The sequence below is a fragment of the Pleurodeles waltl genome, chromosome 2_1, assembly GCF_031143425.1.
Source record: "Pleurodeles waltl isolate 20211129_DDA chromosome 2_1, aPleWal1.hap1.20221129, whole genome shotgun sequence".
Lineage (NCBI taxonomy): Eukaryota > Metazoa > Chordata > Amphibia > Caudata > Salamandridae > Pleurodeles > Pleurodeles waltl.
In genome coordinates, this window is record NC_090438.1 from 123,580,580 (window position 1) to 123,599,280 (window position 18,701).

Genomic DNA, 18,701 nt, shown 5'->3' on the forward strand with positions numbered 1-18,701 from the left:
GATCGCATAACATCTCTCGTCGACACTTTGGTATGGTCGGATCAAACATCTTTACTCGCCCTTCGGGGCGCCCAACTCTGGCCTGGTCGGGCCGACCGCGTGGAAGCCTCATGGACCAGACCCCATTCCACTTTTGTCCTCAGTGCCACGCCAAATTTCCATATACAGACCAACCTCTCGTCTGTAATGTCTCTCCCCAGACCATCGAGAGAAAAACTGTGAGGCCTGCAGATCCTTCTGTTCGAAGAAAACTCTCCGACAGAAGAGCACGAAGACTGGAGATGGTGTCAAAGAGCACAGAACGTCTAGACGTCGAGGAAGAGGAGATCGTGCACACCGCAGTCTCCATCCGAGGGTCTGACTCCGAGTAGGACAGACCGGTCACGGCAGGACAGCAAGTGAGTACGCCTGCCCCTGTCCCATCGAAGCGCAAACATTAAGCCTTGGGAACGCCACTGCCGGAAGGCCATGGCTCGACCCGCAAAAAGACCTTCGGTGACCAAGCAACAACTTTGGCACCGAAAAAGGCCACGCCACCAAAGCCTTCGGACTCGAGCCGAATCACTGGCTCCGAAACTAGCAAACATCGAACCTTCGAGTCCAAACCTTAAAAATCGCTCTGAGCCGAGGCCAACATCCACTCCCAGCCTTTTGATCCCGAAAAAACTATCTTCGGAGCCGAAAAGGCCAGTTTATACAGAAGAACATGGACTTTCCAAAGTACTTAAAGAAAGCCATAGATTTTCGGAGGAACGCACACAAATGGAGGACATTGATGAAAGGCAAGCCAGAATTCACATTCACAAGGACACTGGCAAGATCATAACTGCACCTCCTCTGAAGCCTAAGAGGAAGCTGGCCTTTCAGGAACAATTGGACACTGCTCAGCCACCAGCTAAAGTGGCAAGGCCTAAACGAAGATCTCCACCTTCACAATTTTTACCTCCGCAGACTCCTCATTCTCCTCACCTGCTTGTCTCTCCACCTACTACTCACACACCTGCACATTCTTTCGATTAACAACAAGACAATGTGGATCCATGGGATCTCTGATTCAGGTCCCATTCCTGATAACAGCCCAGACTGCTATCCCTCCAAACCGTCACCACTGGAAGATAGCACCAGATACACTCAGGTTCTGGCTAGGGCGGCATCCTACCACAATGTTGCCATGTACACCGAGCCCTTAGAGGATGATTTTCTCTTTAACACATTATCCTCCACACACTCTACCTACCAGTCCCTTCCCATGCTTCCAGGCATGTTAAAGCATGCACGCCAGATATTTCAAGAGCCAGTCAAAGCCAGGATAATTACTCCCAGAGTGGAGAAAAAGTATAAACCACCTCCCTCTGATCCGGCATTCATTACACAACAACTGACTCTTGATTCTGTAGTTGTACGCGCGGCCAGAAAGGGAGCCAACTCCCAGTCATCTGGTGATGCACCACCACCAGACAAGGAGAGCAGAACATTTGATGCTGCTGGCTAAAGGGTAGCATTGCAGGCAGCCAACCAATGGAGGATAGCCAACTCCCAAGCACTATTGGCTAGGTATGATAGGGCCCACTGGGACAAGATGAAGGATATCATACAACATCTCCCCAAAGACCAACAAAAAAGGGCACAACGAATAGTCAAGGAAGGGCAGACTATTACCAATAACCAAATTAGATCAGCCCTAGATTCAGCAGACACAGCAGCTAGAGCAATTAATACTGCTGTTACTATACGGAGACACGCTTGGCTCCGGTCATCAGGGTTTAAGCCTGAAATTCAACTGGCAGTCCATAATATGCCGTTCAATCAAAAATAGCTTTTTGGCTCTGAAGTAGATACGGCTATTGAGAAAATGAAAAAAGATTCAGACACCGCTAAGGCCATGGGCGCTTTGTATACGACACAATACAGGGGATCCTTTCGGAAACCTCAATACAGAGGTGGTTTTAGAGAACAAACACCTGAGGCATCTACCTCACAATCAAAGTCAACCTACCAACCTCAATACCAACGAGGTGGGTTTAAAGGTAATTACAGAGGCCAATTCTCCAGAGGCAGGGGAAAATAGCCAACAAAGCAAGCCTCACAGCCAAAACAGTGACTTACTCCATCTCTTCCCAACTCACACCTCACCTGTGGGGGGAAGACTGCAAAGGTTCCACAACAATTGGCTACCCATTACAACTGGGTATTTATTATCTGCAATGGTTATTGCATAGAATTAACACACATTCCCTCAATGTTGCAAGAAGAAGTGAAATCGCTATTACTCAAACAAGCCATAGAGCTTGTATCACAACATCAGATAGGAACAGGGGGTTTACTCACTGTACTTCCTTATTCCCGAAAAAGACGGAACCTTAAGACCAATATTAGCTCTCAGAACTCTCAATCTTTACACCCTGTCAGAACACTTTCACATGGTAACACTACAGTATGTGGTCCCACTGCTACTGCAGCAACATTTCATAACATTAGACCTCAAGGCTGCGTATTTTCACATATCCATCCATCCACCGCACAGAAAATATCTCAGGTTTGTAATTCAGGGAAAATATTACCAGTTCAAAGTGTTACCCTTCGGGATAACAGCTCCCAGAGTATTTACAAAATGCTTGGCAGTAGTAGCTGCTTAACTAAGAAGACAATACATTCATGTTTTTCCATATCTTGACGATTGGTTAATAAAATCCAACAATCATACACAGTGTCAAAACCATACACATTATGTAATACAAACCCTACACACCCTAGGGTTCTCCATAAACTACCAAAAATCACACCTACAACCGGCGCAAATTCAACAGTATTTAGGAGCCACACTAAATACACAAACAGCACTTGCAAGCCCAAGTCCACAAAGAGTGCAAGCGTTTCACAATGTATCAGCACAAATTCATCCAGGCCAACAGTACACGGTCAAATTCGTAATGAAACTGTTGGGCATGATGGCATCATGCATTGCCATTGTCCCAAATGCAAGATTAAACATGCAGCCTTTACAACAGGGCCTTGCACAGCAATGGTCCCAGGCACAGGCTCAACTCCAAGATCTAGTGCTGACTGACCGCCAAACACGCATATCACTTCACTGGTGGAATTCCACAAATCTAAACAAAGGGCGGCATTTTCAAAACCCTGTGCCTCACACCATACTTACGACAGATGCATCCATGATTGGATGGGGGCGCACCTCAACAATCACAACATTCAAGGACAATGGGACACCAAACACAAACAATTACACATAAATCACCTATAATTGCTAGCCGTATTCCTAGCAGTCAGAGCTTTTCAGCCTCTTCTCACTCACAAGAACATCCTTATCAAAACAGACAACATGACAACAGTGTATTACCTAAACAGACAAGGAGGAACCCATTCCTCTCAACTGTCCCTCCTAGCCCAAAAGATTTGGCATTGGGCAATCCACAACAACATTCACCTGGTAGCACAATACATTCCAGGAATACACAACCAATTGGCCGATGTTCTCAGCCGAGATCATCAGCAAACACATGAGTAGGAAATTCATCCCCAAGTGCTTCAGACAAGCTTTCACCACTGGGGAACACCAGACATAGACCTATTCGCCACCAGCGAAAATGCAAACTGCCAAAACTTTGCATCCAGGTACCCACATCCGCTATCTAAGGGCAATGCTCTATGGACGAATTGGTCAGGGATATTTGCTTACGCTTTTCCCCCTTTCCCGCACATTCCATTTTTAGTCAACAAACTGCGTCAAATCAAACTCCTACTTACAGCACCAATGTGGGCACGTCAACCCTGGTACACAACACTGTTATATATGTGATACCACTGACAGATCTAACTCCCCAACAGACCAGATCTGTTAACGCAAAACAGATCAGGCATCCAGATCCCAAAATACTAAATCTAGCAATTTGGCTCCTGAAGTCAGAGTTTGGATACCTACAACTACCAACTGAATGTATGGAAGTAATTAAACAGGCAAGAAAACCCACTACCAGGCAGTGTTATGCAAACAAATGGAAAAGATTTGTGTATTACTGTCAATCTAAACAAATTGCCCCTCTTTTATTGTCAATCCAAGAAATTGTAAGTTATTTGCTTAATTTACAAAAAGCAAAAGCCTTTTCGTCCATTGAAATACATCTCACTGCAATCTCTGCGTATTTGCAAAATATACAACACAGCTCTTTATTTAGAGTCCCTGTTATCAAAGCCTTAATGGAAGGATTAAAACGCATCATTCCATCTAGAACACCTCCAGTGCCTTCGTGGAACCTAAACATAGTACTCACACGACTCATGGGTCCACCATTTGAACCTATGCATTCATGCCAAATTCAATACCTAACATGGAAAGTTGGCTTCCTAGTTTCAATTACTTCATTAAGAAGAGTTAGTGAAATCCACGCTTTCACTATTCAAGAACTGTTCATACAAGTACACAAACATAAAATTGTACTTCGAACACACCCAAAATTTCTCCCAAAGGTTTATATCACTGTTTCATATCAAACAAACAGTGGAACTACCAGTCTTCTTCCCACAGCCAGACTCTGTAGCGGAAAGAGCCCTGCATACATTAGACATTAAAAGAGCTCTGATGTATTACATAGATAGAACTAAATCATTTAGGAAAACCAAACCATTATTTGTGGCGTTCCAGAAACCACATACTGGTAACCCTATTTCAAAGCAAGGGCTAGCTAGATGGATAGTAAACTGCATCCAAACATGTTACCTCAAAGCTAAAAGGCAGCTATTAGTTACACCTAAAGCACATTCCACCCGTAAAAAAGGGGCTAAAATGGCTTTCTTAGGAAACCTACCAATGGCCGAAATCTGTAAAGCAGCCACTTGGTCAACACCTCATAGATTTACCAAGCATTACTGTATAGATGGGTTAGCAATACAACAGGCCACATTAGGACAGGCTGTACTAAGAACACTATTTCAAACAACTTCAACTACTACAGGCTGACCACTGCTTATGGGAGGTAAAACTACTTTCTAGTCTATGCATAGCATGTGTATCTGCAGCTACACATGCCATCGAACGGAAAATCTCACTTACCCAGTGTACATCTGTTCGTTGCATGTTCTGCTGCAGATTCACATGCACCCTCCCACCTCCCCGGGATCCTTTAGCAGTTTAAGTTCAATATTCACTTGTGTGTGTGTGTGTGTGTGTGTGTGTGTGTATATAGATATATATATATAAATATATATATTCCATTTGCATGGACATCTCTTTTCTTTATACTCTATCACTCCTACCTTACCTTCTGCGGGAAAACAATCTAACCTGGAGTCGATGCCCATGCGCAATGGAGCTGCTGAAGAGGAGTCACTCGATCCCGTGACTCAAAAATACTTCTTCGAAGAACAACTTGTAACACTCCGAGCCCAACATTAGATGGCAGAATATGCATCGGAACATGCCACGAACAGATGTATACTGGGTAAGTGACATTTTCCATAATCGTCATCTGATTCAGAGTATTAAAGGCCTAACTCCCAGACCTTGCCAATAGTGCTGCCGGATTTGCCGCCACCTCCCCAAGAACAGCCCTTGCCACCTCCTCCAGCTCCTCCACCACCACCTCTGGTGACTTCAGCTCCACTGTCGCCTCTAACTGCAGGACAACCAAGATCACGCTCTCTCACCATAGCTCACATAGACATCGCTCCAGGCGCGCTCCCTCTTCCAGAACTTGAGACAGTAGCCACTGTTCTCGTACTAGGAAAACCTAAAGACATTGATCAATATACTGTCATCTTCCTCAACAGGTCGCTACTCACCGACTCTAACTGATTAACCAAATCCTCGAGTTTCTCCAGTGGACAAAATATCCACTTTCCTGGAAGTATTAGTGAGGGAGCAGCAAAACTAAATATACAAATGTCAGTTTCCACACCAACATCTGTCATATTTGAAACACTCCACCAAAGAGTGGCATCAAGACCACTGCTTCCGCTAGTGTCAAGAGTGCTGAAACCTGCAATGGCGCTCTTCCTCACTCCAGCAGCTACCAAACTGGCTTATTCGAGGCTGCAAAAGAAATATAGGCCTCCAGAGCAAGATCCACTGTTCATCAGTGGCTATCCTGGCCTTCAAAGAAATTTCATGCCATGGCTCCTGCTTAATCTGTTCACCTCCATATCTCACATGAAAGCAGATAGAAACACTAGAAGCTGTCTTGAAAGACCAACAATGTCCGTTCAGGCCTTACCAACGCCACTTTAACTCTGAGGGTTCAAATCCCTCATTGGTACTAGGGTCGCTACCAAACACAACAGCAGCGTCCACACAAACAGTAACAACAGCGAAGGCAGTCTAGAGGTCGGAATACCCAGCAGCCTGCACAGGGAGGAAAGACAGTAACACCAAAACAATGAACTTCCCTTTCCCTCCCTTTTCCGTTGTCCATTCCGGTAGGGGGAAGCATCTCACGTTATTTGACAGAGTGGCAAAAGACCACAAAAGATTCCTGGATGCCCAGTATTGTTCAGAATGACTATTCTCTGATTTATCAGCCCTCCTCCAACCATACTACCTAAGCCATCCAACCATCAGGTGTCCATGCTTTGGAACAAAGTCAACATCCTCCTTCAAAAGAATGCAGTGGAGGTTGTGCCCCGCATACGAGGCACAGGATTCTATTCTAGATATTTCTTGGTGAAGAAAAAAGGCAAGAACAAGTATAGACCCATTTTGGACTTAGACAGCCAACAAATTGATTTGGAAGGAAAACATTTTGAATGTTGGCATTAAATCAACTTTACCCTCAACTTCGTCAGGGAGATTGGCTCTGTCTAATAGAACTCCAAGACACGTATTTTCATATCCCAATTGAAAAAAGAAACACTGCAGGTTCCTGAGGTTTGTTGTGGGTCAGGACCACTATCAGTACCAAGTCCTACCATTTGGCCTCAAATCAGCCCCCAGAACAGACATTTTGTTTATCCCTATGTAGACAATTGGCTGATCAAAGCTTCGACCTCACAAGAGGCCCAACGTCAATACAACTGGACCTGTAAAGTACTTCAGCGGCTTGGTTTATAAATCAACCATACCAATCAATTTCCAAACCAGTGCAGACTCTCCAATACTTGGGAGCCACTTTGGACACTGTATCAGAAAAAGCGTCTCCTTCGGAGTAAAGACTTGTATCGATCCGTCAAATGTCACACACCGATGAAAGCCTCTTGCCCCACAGTGAGATCAGTTTCTTCTCTTCTTGCCTCTATGGCCTCCTGTATCTTTCTCATTCCGAACGCATGCCTTCACATGCGTCTCCTAGAAGTGTCTTTAGGATCATTGGGATGAAGTGACAGGAAGCTGGGAGGACAAGATCTCCCCCCCCCCCCTCATGCAGTACTGTTCTATCAGCAGCCTCCTTCCCAAACCATAGTCACAGATTCATCGCTACTGGGGTAGGGAGCCCAAATGGGCCATCTCCAAATACAAGGCAAATGGTCTCCAAGGGAAATGTCCTGTCATATATGTAGCCCCTGAAGCTCAGAGCAGTCCACTTAGAGCTCAAAGCATTTTACCTATCCTTCAAGACAAAATCCCTGCTTATTCAGACAGACGAAAACAACGACCATGTATTATCTCAACAAGCAGGGAGGGGCGAGGTCCAGACCTTTGTCCCATGAAGCCCAAACAATTTGGAAATGGCTCATAGCCAGAAACCTGCAGATTACAGCAGCACACCTTCCAGGTGCACAAAATGTGCTGGCAGATGCTCTAAGCAGGGCCTTACAAGAAAACCCCGAATGGGTCCTTGACTACAACGTTGTCAACAACACCTTTTGGACCTACTAACCAAATTCGGAGGACAGATGGTCCACCCCAATCTCTTCTCTTTGAGTTTGGCAGCATGCCTCCTGAGAGAGTGCAGTATGGACACTTAACTCTGCCACAAGACTGCATGAATATTCTTAAAGAAGCTAAAAGGTTATCAACCCAAACAGCCTACACCTTCAAGTGGAAGAGGGTCTGCATTTGGTGTTCTTCAAGAACATAGACCCTACTTCTTTCCAGGATGAAGCCATTCTTCCCAATCTCCGCAGTCTGGCAAAATCAGGCTTACAATTCGCATCAATAAAAGTACATTTGGCATCTCTTATTGCCTACCGCAAATGTCCTTCCCAAATATTTTTTTCAAGATCCCGGTAATTAAGGATTCCTTGAAGGGTTAATATATTTTTTTCCTTCTAGCAGACGCTTTTCTCCTCCCTGGGAAGTTAAGTCCTTTCACGACTGATGCAAGAACCTTTTGAACTGATTCATAAGTGCTCCCTTCAACATCTATCTGGGAAAGAAGCTTTCCTTATAGCTATTACATCTGCTTGTAGGGTTAGTGAAATTCAGACATTACGTGCAAATGAATTCTGTACAGTGTTTCACTCTAAAAAGTGGTTCTTAGAACCCACCTGAAATTTCTTCCCAAAGTGGTTTTGGGGTTTTACGCAAATCAGTTTCTCTACCCACTTTCTTTAAGAATACTTCTGCTCCAGCAGAGTGATCCCTGCACTCTGAATGTAAGGAGGATCTTGAGATTTTACCTAGCTAAGACACACGATCTGCACAAATCGGACTAGCTTTTTGTGAACTATGGGCCTGTCTGCAAAGGTTTAGCCACCTCTAAGCTGTCCTGCATACTTTTCTATTACCAAAAAGCAAACTGACCTTTGTGGACAAAATCTAAAACTCATTCTACAAGAGGCCATGCATCTACAGCAGCTTTGATGAGGATTGTCCCTATTGCTGAAATGTATAAGGCAGCAACATGGAGATCGGTTCACACATTCATTAGACATTACTGTTTAGACTCCGATGCTAGGGCAGATGCTCAAGTAGGGCAAGCCTCCCTAAGGAATTTATTTGCCTAGTCTGTTTTTTCTCTCCTCTGTTTTTTCCACCATGTGATTGAGGACAAGCTTGCTATTCTAGTCAAATGCTTGACTATCAACTGAGATCCGCTACGAGAGAAGAAATGGTTTCTTACCTGTAACTCCAGTTCCCTCGTAGGGGAATCTCTGAAGTCATAAGCAACTCTCCCTCCTCCCCTGTGGACAGAACAGAGATTAGTGTTAGACCTAACTCTAGTGCTTATCGTCAAAAAGAACTGAAGCAGCTGTCATCTGCCTTAAGGCAGTCATTTTCCACTCACATAATGGCAGCATATGGGGCTATACTGCTTTCCTATTCATCTCTACTTGGTCAGTAAAAAAGGTTTGTGAAGGAGATTTGAGGTTTGGTGTAAAACATTTTCCTCAAACTATACAGGCTAAGGGTACTTTAACTCTGTTTTCCTAAGTACAATCTGAAGAATTACACCACTGTAGGCCATTTACCTAGGCTGCACATTATGTTCTTTCTGAAGTCCCTGCAGGCCTTCTTCAAGTAAGACGAGCGTCTACACTTAAGAAAAGACTCTGTAAAGAAGTGCTCTGGGATACCCACATTTGGGTGGAACTAGTCAAATGCCAGAGAACTGGAGTTATGGGTAAAAAACTATTCCATCTACAAGCTCTCACATTTCAAGAACCGTTTGTACAGGTTGATGCATATAGGGTTGTCCTCGGAGCTGACCCATAATTCCTTCCCAAGGGAGGTCTCTCCTTTCCAGCTACACAAACAATTAAGTTTACAGTCTTTCACTCTCACACTTCTTAGCTGAAAGAGCTCTTCACACCCAACATGACAAGCATTAATTTACTACGTGGGCAGATCTGAGCCTTTTCATAAAACGCATCAGGTTTTTGTCGTTTTACTAAGCCTCATTAAGGCCACCTTATATCAGAACTGGGCATAGCTCGATGATTCATTAAATGCATCCAGACATGTTATTCTAATGACAGGAGGGTCTTGCCCACTGCCCTTGGCTGTATTCTACATGGAAGAAGGGGAAGGAAAAGGGAGCAAGCATGGCATTTTTGGGGAATATACCCATAGTAGACGTTTGCAAAGGAGCTACATGGTCACTTTTACCAAGCATGCCTATGTAGATATCCTTGCCCATCTGCATGCTAGAGTTGGCCAAACAGTATTAAGAATTCTGTTTCAGACATCTACATCATCCTCTGACTAGCCACATGTAGCATATGTGCCTGTGTAATATCTACACCCACTTGTGCTCTGAACGGATTGTTATCCCATAGGCATCTGTTTGTAGCGTGTAGTTCTATAGAGTCACATGTCCCACTCTACTTCATGCAGTCAGCATATTGTTTGCACTTCTTTAACATTAAATATTTACCTTATTTTTTTACACCGTTTGCAGGGTCACCACACTTCTTGCTATTAGCCACTCCATACAGGTTCTCACCTGCTGTGCGGAAAACATTCTTACAAGGGAGTCTATGCCCATGTGCATTCCCTACTTAAGGGAGAAGTCACAAGGGACCTTCAAACTTGAAGAGACTTTTTCAAACAAAAACAACTTGCAACATCCAAGGCTAACACTAGATGGCAGTAGTATGCAGTTCATGTGAATCTACAGCACAACAAGCAATGAGCAGATGCTTACAAGGTGAGTAACATTCCTTCCTCTGGGTTTCTGCGTGTATTGATATTTTTAATCATGTTTGAGATTTTTTAATATGAACATTATTTTTGACTGGGTAATGAGTGCTAATTTGTACTAATTTTGTCAGATAAAGCTTTCCGGTTTGGGTTCTTAATCTTGATATTCCCAATTTGTCCAGTATACAAATATTTGGGGTTATCAAGTATTTGCACTTGTAAACCTGGGCAGGAATTTTTACTCTGCTACAGCAAAATCTGCTGAACGAAATCACACCAAACATGTAGTTTGAGCCTAAACCATTATAGGGCTATTCTATGGTATGGTACGAATCCTTTTTTTTTTGTTTTGTTTTTTTAATAGACATTTGTCATAAGACCGATCTTGTGGATTTTGTATACATTTTGGCATGTGGGCTTGCAAACAGGTTACAAATTAATGTCTGTGTGGTTCTCAAACGCGACTTACATAGTCAATTTTCTTATCTTGTTGGCAGATTAAACCAGTCTGAAACCACACCACTTGGCGTGGGAGAAAAAAAGGTTTATTAGGCACAAGGGTCTTTAACTTACCCTCTGTGAGCATAGATCACTGATGGGTGGAAAATGTAATTTATTTTTGCAAAACAGAAGGCTAAATCACCATGCTACTTTGACTGTATTGAGAGCAGTTTAAAAACGGCAAACAAAATTCTATGTGAGAAGAAAAAATAAAAATAAAAAAAATAATCATTGGGTTTGGAGCCACAGGGGCTGCATGCAGTTTCTGGCGCAATGCCATTCCCTTCTGCCCTGCACGCAGAACCCAATTACCATGCAGAGGATCTTCAGAGGGTATGATGCTCGGTCAGGGGATGGGCTGAGGCCATATCTGGCTCTAAGACCTCAATTGATCGTACACAAAACCAGACACAGCTGTTTCATGTTTTAGTTGGAGGTCATTGTATAGTACGAAATTGCAAACATTTTGTTAGTGAACCAAATGCTCTGTTTGACCTCACCCACAGTTTAACAAATTCCAAAACAAATGGCGTAAATCATCTTCTAGTTAAATTAATGACATGGAATAAAAACATTGCGTTTTTGGGGGGGGGGGGGGCGGGGGGGTTAAATGTGTTATGGTTTGCAAGCCTATTTGAATTTTTTGAATGGCTGTTGTGCGTTATGGATTGTAGAGCTACCTTTCAATAGGGAATTCCAGGGGGTTTCAGCTTTAATTCCTCAACATAATTGTACTTTTAACTTTTTAAATGAATTGTGCATCAGCCTAGATTATATATCTGTGTGTGTGTGTGTGTGTGTATATATATATATATATATAATATATATATATATATAATATATATATAATATATATATATATATAATGTTCGATGGCATGTGTAGCTGCAGATACACATGCTGTGCACATCCCGTCATCTAGTGTTGGGTTCGGAGTGTTACAAGTTGTTTTCTTAGAAGTCTTTTCGAGTCACGAGATCGAGGGACTCCTCCCATTTCGGCTCCATTGCGCATGGGCGTCGACTCCATCTTAGATTGTTTTTTTTCCGCCATCGGGTTCGGATGTGTTCCTTTTCGCTCCGGGTTTTGGGTCGGAAAGTTAGTTAGAATCTCGGAAAAATCGTCGGTATTGTTTGCGTTCGGTATCGGGTTAGTTATAACAGATCGACACGACTTTTGAAGAGCTCTGGTGGCCCTTCGGGGTTTTTTCGATCCCCGTCGGGGCCTGGTCGGCCCGGCCACGTGTCTCTTCAAGGCTGATGGAACGGAACCCATTCCGCTTCTGCCCAAAATGCCATAACAAGTATCCGTATACAGATCAGCATCTGGTCTGTAACTTGTGTTTGTCTCCAGAGCACAAGGAAGATACTTGTGAAGCCTGTCGAGCGTTTCGGTCCAGGAAGACACTAAGAGACCGAAGAGCAAGAAGACTGCGGATGGCGTCGGTGCCGACAGGACAAGGGCGTTTCGAGGAGGAAGAAGAAACCTTCTCCATCCAAGAGTCGGACTCGGACGAGCTCGATCCAGAAGAAACGCCGAAAACCGTGAGTAAGACGTTGAAACATAAAACTCACAAGAAGACCACAAAAGCCCAGGGGACGCCACCGCCAACAGGCCATGGCTTAACCCGAAAAATAGGTGACTGGTCATCGGCACCGAAAAAGGGCACGCTGGTGTCGAAGTCATCCGACTCCGGTCGAGATACCGCCACACAGCAATCTCGGGCCGGAGACAGCGGCTCCGAGCAAGTTCGGCACCGAGACAGCGGCACCGAAATGGGTCAGCATCGAGAGACCACAACGCAGAAAATAAAAAAGGTTTCGTCGGAACCGAAAAAAGCAGCCAAAAAGGTTTCGATACTGAAACATCCGGCCTCGGAACCGAAATCAAGTTCCTACACAGAGGAACAGGGACTGTCCTCACAAATGAAAATACATAGATTTGGACAGGAACTGGAGACAATGGAGCCAGATTACACCCAAAGGAGGCTCCACATCCAAAAAGAAACAGGGAAGATCAGCACTCTCCCTCCTATTAGAATGAAACGCAAACTTGCCTTCCAGGAGAAAGACAAGCAGCCACAGGCAAAGGTGGCTAAACAAGTAAGCCCGCCACCGTCTCCACAACGCTCGCCACAACCATCACCGGTAGCCACTCCACCTATGATGCAATCCCCAATTCATACAGGGATGAGTCAAGATGACCCAGACGTGTGGGATCTTTATGATGCGCCAGTGTCAGATAATAGTCCTGACTGTTATCCAGCTAGACCGTAGCCACCAGAAGATAGTACAGCCTACGCACAGATGGTGTCGAGGGCAGCGGCATTTCATAATGTCAGCCTGCATGCAGAGCCCATTGAAGACGACTTTCTATTTAATACACTGTTGTCCACACACAGCCAGTACCAGAGTCTCCCCATGCTACCTGGAATGCTAAAACACTCCAAACAAGTGTTTGAGGAGCCTGTAAAAGGAAGGGCCAGAAATATAAGCCGCCACCAACAGACCCCGTGTACATCACACAACAGCTCACACCGGACTCAGTTGTAGTAGGGGCAAGCTCGCAAGAGAGCAAATTCACATACTTCAGGAGATGCACCACCTCCAGATAAAGAAAGTCGTAAATTCGACGCAGCAGGAAAAAGGGTGGCTGCACAGGCAGCAAACCAGTGGCGTATTGCAAACTCACAGGCTTTGTTGGCCAGATACGATAGGGCTCATTGGGACGAAATGCAACACTTTATAGAACATTTGCCCAAGGAGTCCAGAAGAGAGCACAGCAAGTAGTAGAAGAAGGACAGAGTATCTCGAACAATCAGATACGGTCAGCAATGGATGCAGCAGACACAGCTGCTAGAACTGTAAACACAGCAGTGACAATAAGGAGACATGCATGGCTGCGTACATCAGGATTTAAACCAGAAATACAGCAAGCTGTGCTGAATATGCCATTTAACGGACAGCAGTTGTTTGGGCCGGAGGTGGACACTGCTATTGAAAAGCTTAAAAAAGACACTGATACGGCCAAAGCCATGGGCGCACTCTACTCCCCACAGAGCAGAGGCACATTTAGCAAAACACAGTTTCGAGGGGGGTTTCGAGGGCAAAGCACAGAACCCACAACCTCACAAACAAGGCCCACTTATCAGAGCCAATATCAACGGGGAAGTTTTTCGGGGACAATATAGAGGGGGACAGTTCCAAAAAAGTAGAGGGAAGTTCCAAAGTCCCAAAACTCCACAAAACAAACTGACTTACACGTCACAAATCCCCAACACGTAACACCTTTGGGGGGGGGGGGGGGGGGGACTAACCAAGTTCTACAAACAATGGGAAAAAAGAACAACAGATACTTGGGTATTAGCAATTATCCAGCATGGTTATTGCATAGAATTTCTCAATTTCCCTCCAAATGTCCCACCGAAAACACACAATATGTCAAAACAACACCTAGACCTTCTACAACTGGAAGTACAAGCGTTGTTACAAAAAGAAGCAATAGAATTAGTACCAGTTCATCAGAAAGGAACAGGAGTTTACTCTCTGTACTTTCTCATACCCAAAAAGGACAAAACTCTAAGACCTATATTAGATCTCAGAACTTTAAATATCTACATCAAATCAGATCACTTTCACATGGTGACATTACAGGACGTAATCCCATTGCTCAAACAGCAAGACTACATGACAACACTAGACCTAAAGGATGCATACTTCCATATACCGATGCATCCTTCACACAGAAAGTACCTAAGGTTTGTATTCCAAGGGGTACATTACCAATTCAAGGTGTTGCCATTTGGGGTAACAACTGCGCCAAGAGTTTTTACAAAATGCCTGGCAGTGGTAGCTGCACATATCAGAAGGCAGCAAATACATGTGTTCCCGTACCTAGACGATTGGTTAATCAAAACCAACACACAAGAACTGTGGTCACAACACACAAAGTATGTTATCGAGACACTCCACATTGTTCTGTTTCTGTATGTCTTTTCTTCTTCTATTAAGCCGCTATTGTGGAAAATGGCAGAAGGGTTGCTCTGGGGAGTTTTCCATCTTGGTAAAACTACTTGACCCCCAAAACCTATGTTTTGACACCAAAATGAATTATATAGGTCTCATGGTTCCTGAAATATTACATCATCAGTGCAACACATCTGCCATTTTTTAAGAAATGTCTTCCAGAAAAATTTGGCCCGGATCAGCAATGTCTACTGAAGCTGAATTACTTCTCTAGTGATCCAAGAACACAAATCAAAAATGAAAATCGCTGGAAAGCAATTTGTTTCTACAGGGGTATATCAGGGGGCTGGGATTAGTCCTAGATTTCAGGCATAAAAATATTTATAGAAGTGGCTGCGGTGAAGATCCTCTGTGGATTCCAGCTGGCTATACACCACCTTATCATGCCTTTTGAAAGCGAGCCCACATGTTGATTAGGATGCCTGAAAAAGACACTGACACTGCAAAGTCCACTGGTGCTTTTGGACCTGGCCCTTTTTGCAGGGTCATCCCCCAAACCTTTTGCCTTCCTCCTCCTGTGTTTCTGACCCTCTTTTGGTGGCTTTAGGACTCTGGGCATTTTATCACTGTCATTATCATTATCATTTCTTTCCTGTGAACAGTAATGAGTGGAGAGGGCTGCTTTATTGTAATTGCTTTGACTCCGGTTTAAATACAAGCAGCAAACGGGCATCATAGACTATCTTATACGTCTGCCATAGTCTTTATATAGCTCTTGTATGTTGAACGCTCTACATGGTAAAGTAATTAAATGAAATTGATATCTAGTCTAAACTGGCCTTTACTGGTATGAGTGACCTGGTTAACCATTCCGGGATTTGAACCTCTGACCTGCAAGTCACACACCTCATCAGTGAGTGCTTAACCCACTGAGCCTCCCTAAAACGCTTGTCGAGGGGTTTAGTGCAATATTCTAATCGCGAAGGACAAACAGAAAATTATATGTAGAAAGATGAGTTTAATTACTGAAAACAAAATATTTGTTCGTTTGCTTGCTGGATTTCTTTTTTTTTTTTTTTTTTTTAAAGACTGAGGTTTAGGGACAAAGTGTGGTTAATTGGTGAAAAAACAAAACATTTTGGGGCCCGGAGTTTAGTCATCCAACAAAAAGCTGACTTGGTCTGACAAAACGGATTTGAGAAATATTTCAAACGTGTAGTGATGATTCATTCTAATGTAGGCGCCCTTCTTGATATGACATTTCTGTATTCTTTCACCTTCTTCCGGTCGCTCTGATTGTATTTTAACTCACTTATAAGTTAATTCATATAGATACGTGTTTGTTTCTTGATAATTACTCTGCTGTGTCATGTACAAATTGTGAGATCGGTGGTGTTTAATTTTCCCACTCTTCCAATTTCAAGTAGACTTCTAGTCCTGTTGTACGACAGGCAATCAAAAATAACTTCAGAAGGACGTGCTTTCACAATAGACCATGAAGCATTGCATTTTTTTCAATAGTACATCTTTTAAGAGCCTATAAATCCCATGGACTTAAGCCACTTTCTGTTGCTGAAAAATGCACTGTTTGGTCTCGGTTTTCTTAATCTTCCTAGCGACAGAACCCCTAACGAGTCCGTCTCATTTTGCTCTCCCCAACTGTTACACAGTTAAACAGCTGCAGCTTGGTTGAATTTATCAATTTGTCTCCATTTCAGCGTGGTCGTTATTTTTTTAATGGAAAATATGGTACCCCTACTTATACACAAAACGTGTTTGCAAATGACAAGAAAAATGTAATCAAGCGCGAAGTATGACGGGCGATGCAAGATTCTCGATCATATGAGCAGAAGAAATCTCCACAAACAAAACAAGTTTCAGCGCAAGAACCGGGCAACTACAGTGGCTCGAACTGGAGACGCCACCGAGAAAGCTAAAGCAAGGCTCAGCTTCCACTGAGCAGGAACAATGAAGTGCTGAGGCCGGAATAAGTAAAGCAAACTTTAAAAAGAATAAATGCCACTGGCGGTGATGATCACGGGAGAGGCTGGTCAGGCAGACACATGAGGCCCCTGCTTGCCAGGGACAACACAAATCGTAAGACATCCGGAACATGGTATTTTAAAGTGGTTTACACATTACAACTCATACCACTGAAAGGTCTTAGAGCAATTGCCTGCTTTGATTGATTTAGTTGCAGGTGATGTAGCATGCCAGTTGTCAAGAAACCGGGAAACTGTCACAGCATTCAAAATCACACTGCAAGAGCTGTTTTGTTGCGTCCATACCATCATTCTCCAAGATTTGCCAATCCCCCCTCAAGTTACCTGGGCACTTTACCACTGCTGACCAGTGCTAAAGTGCAAGTGCTGCCTGTTTAAATTGTATGGGTAATTGGTGTATCCATAATTGGCATATTTGATTTACTAATAAGTCTCTAGCATAGTGCACCTTGTGTGCCCAGGGCCTGTAAATAAAATGCTATTTGTGGGCCTGCAGCACTGAATGTGCCACCCACATGAGTAGCCCTGTAAACATGTCTTAGACCTGCCACAAGACAGACACCGGAGACGGCCAGACACACAGAGAGAGAGACAGACGGACAGACACAGAGAGAGACGGAGGGACAGACAGACACACACACACACACACACATAGAGAGAGAGAGACGGACAGACACACACACACAGAGGGAGGGAGGGAGGGAGAGAGACAGACGCACACAGAGACAGACGGACAGACACAGAGAGAGAGAGACACACAGAGAGAGACAGACGGACAGACACAGAGAGAGAGACACACAGAGACAGACAGATGGACAGACACACACAGAGAGACAGAGAGACAGAGACAGATACGGGGAGACAGATACGGGGAGACGGATACGGGGAGACGGATACGGGGAGACGGATACGGGGAGACGGATACGGGGAGACGGATACGGGGAGACGGATACGGGGAGACGGAGAGAGAGAGATACAGAGAGGGAGAGAGATACAGAGAGGGAGAGAGATACAGAGAGGGAGAGAGATACAGAGGGAGAGAGATACAGAGGGAGAGAGATACAGAGGGAGAGAGATACAGAGGGAGAGAGATACAGAGGGAGAGACAGATACAGAGGGAGAGACAGATACAGAGGGAGAGACAGATACAGAGGGAGAGACAGATACAGAGGGAGAGACAGAGACAGAGGGAGAGACAGAGACAGAGGGAGAGACAGAGACAGAGACAGAGGGAGAGACAGAGACAGAGACAGAGGGAGAGACAGAGACAGAGACAGAGGGAGAGACAGAGACAGAGGGAGAGACAGAGACAGAGGGAGAGACAGAGACAGAGGGAGAGACAGAGACAGAGGGAGAGACAGAGACAGAGGGAGAGACAGAGACAGAGGGAGAGACAGAGACAGAGGGAGAGACAGAGACAGAGACAGAGGGAGAGACAGAGACAGAGGGAGAGACAGAGACAGAGGGAGAGACAGAGACAGAGGGAGAGACAGAGACAGAGACAGAGGGAGAGACAGAGACAGAGACAGAGGGAGAGACAGAGACAGAGGGAGAGACAGAGACAGAGACAGAGGGAGAGACAGAGACAGAGACAGAGGGAGAGACAGAGACAGAGGGAGAGACAGAGACAGAGGGAGAGACAGAGACAGAGGGAGAGACAGAGGGAGAGACAGAGGGAGAGACAGAGACAGAGGGAGAGAC

At 44.5% G+C, this 18,701-nt stretch overlaps 1 protein-coding gene across 1 annotated transcript in view; it reads left to right on the forward strand.

Annotated features, from left to right (window-relative positions):
* AMMECR1 (AMMECR nuclear protein 1) overlaps positions 1-18,701 on the forward strand; it is a 406,744-nt gene that overhangs the window by 269,480 nt on the left and 118,563 nt on the right. The window lies entirely within an intron of this gene.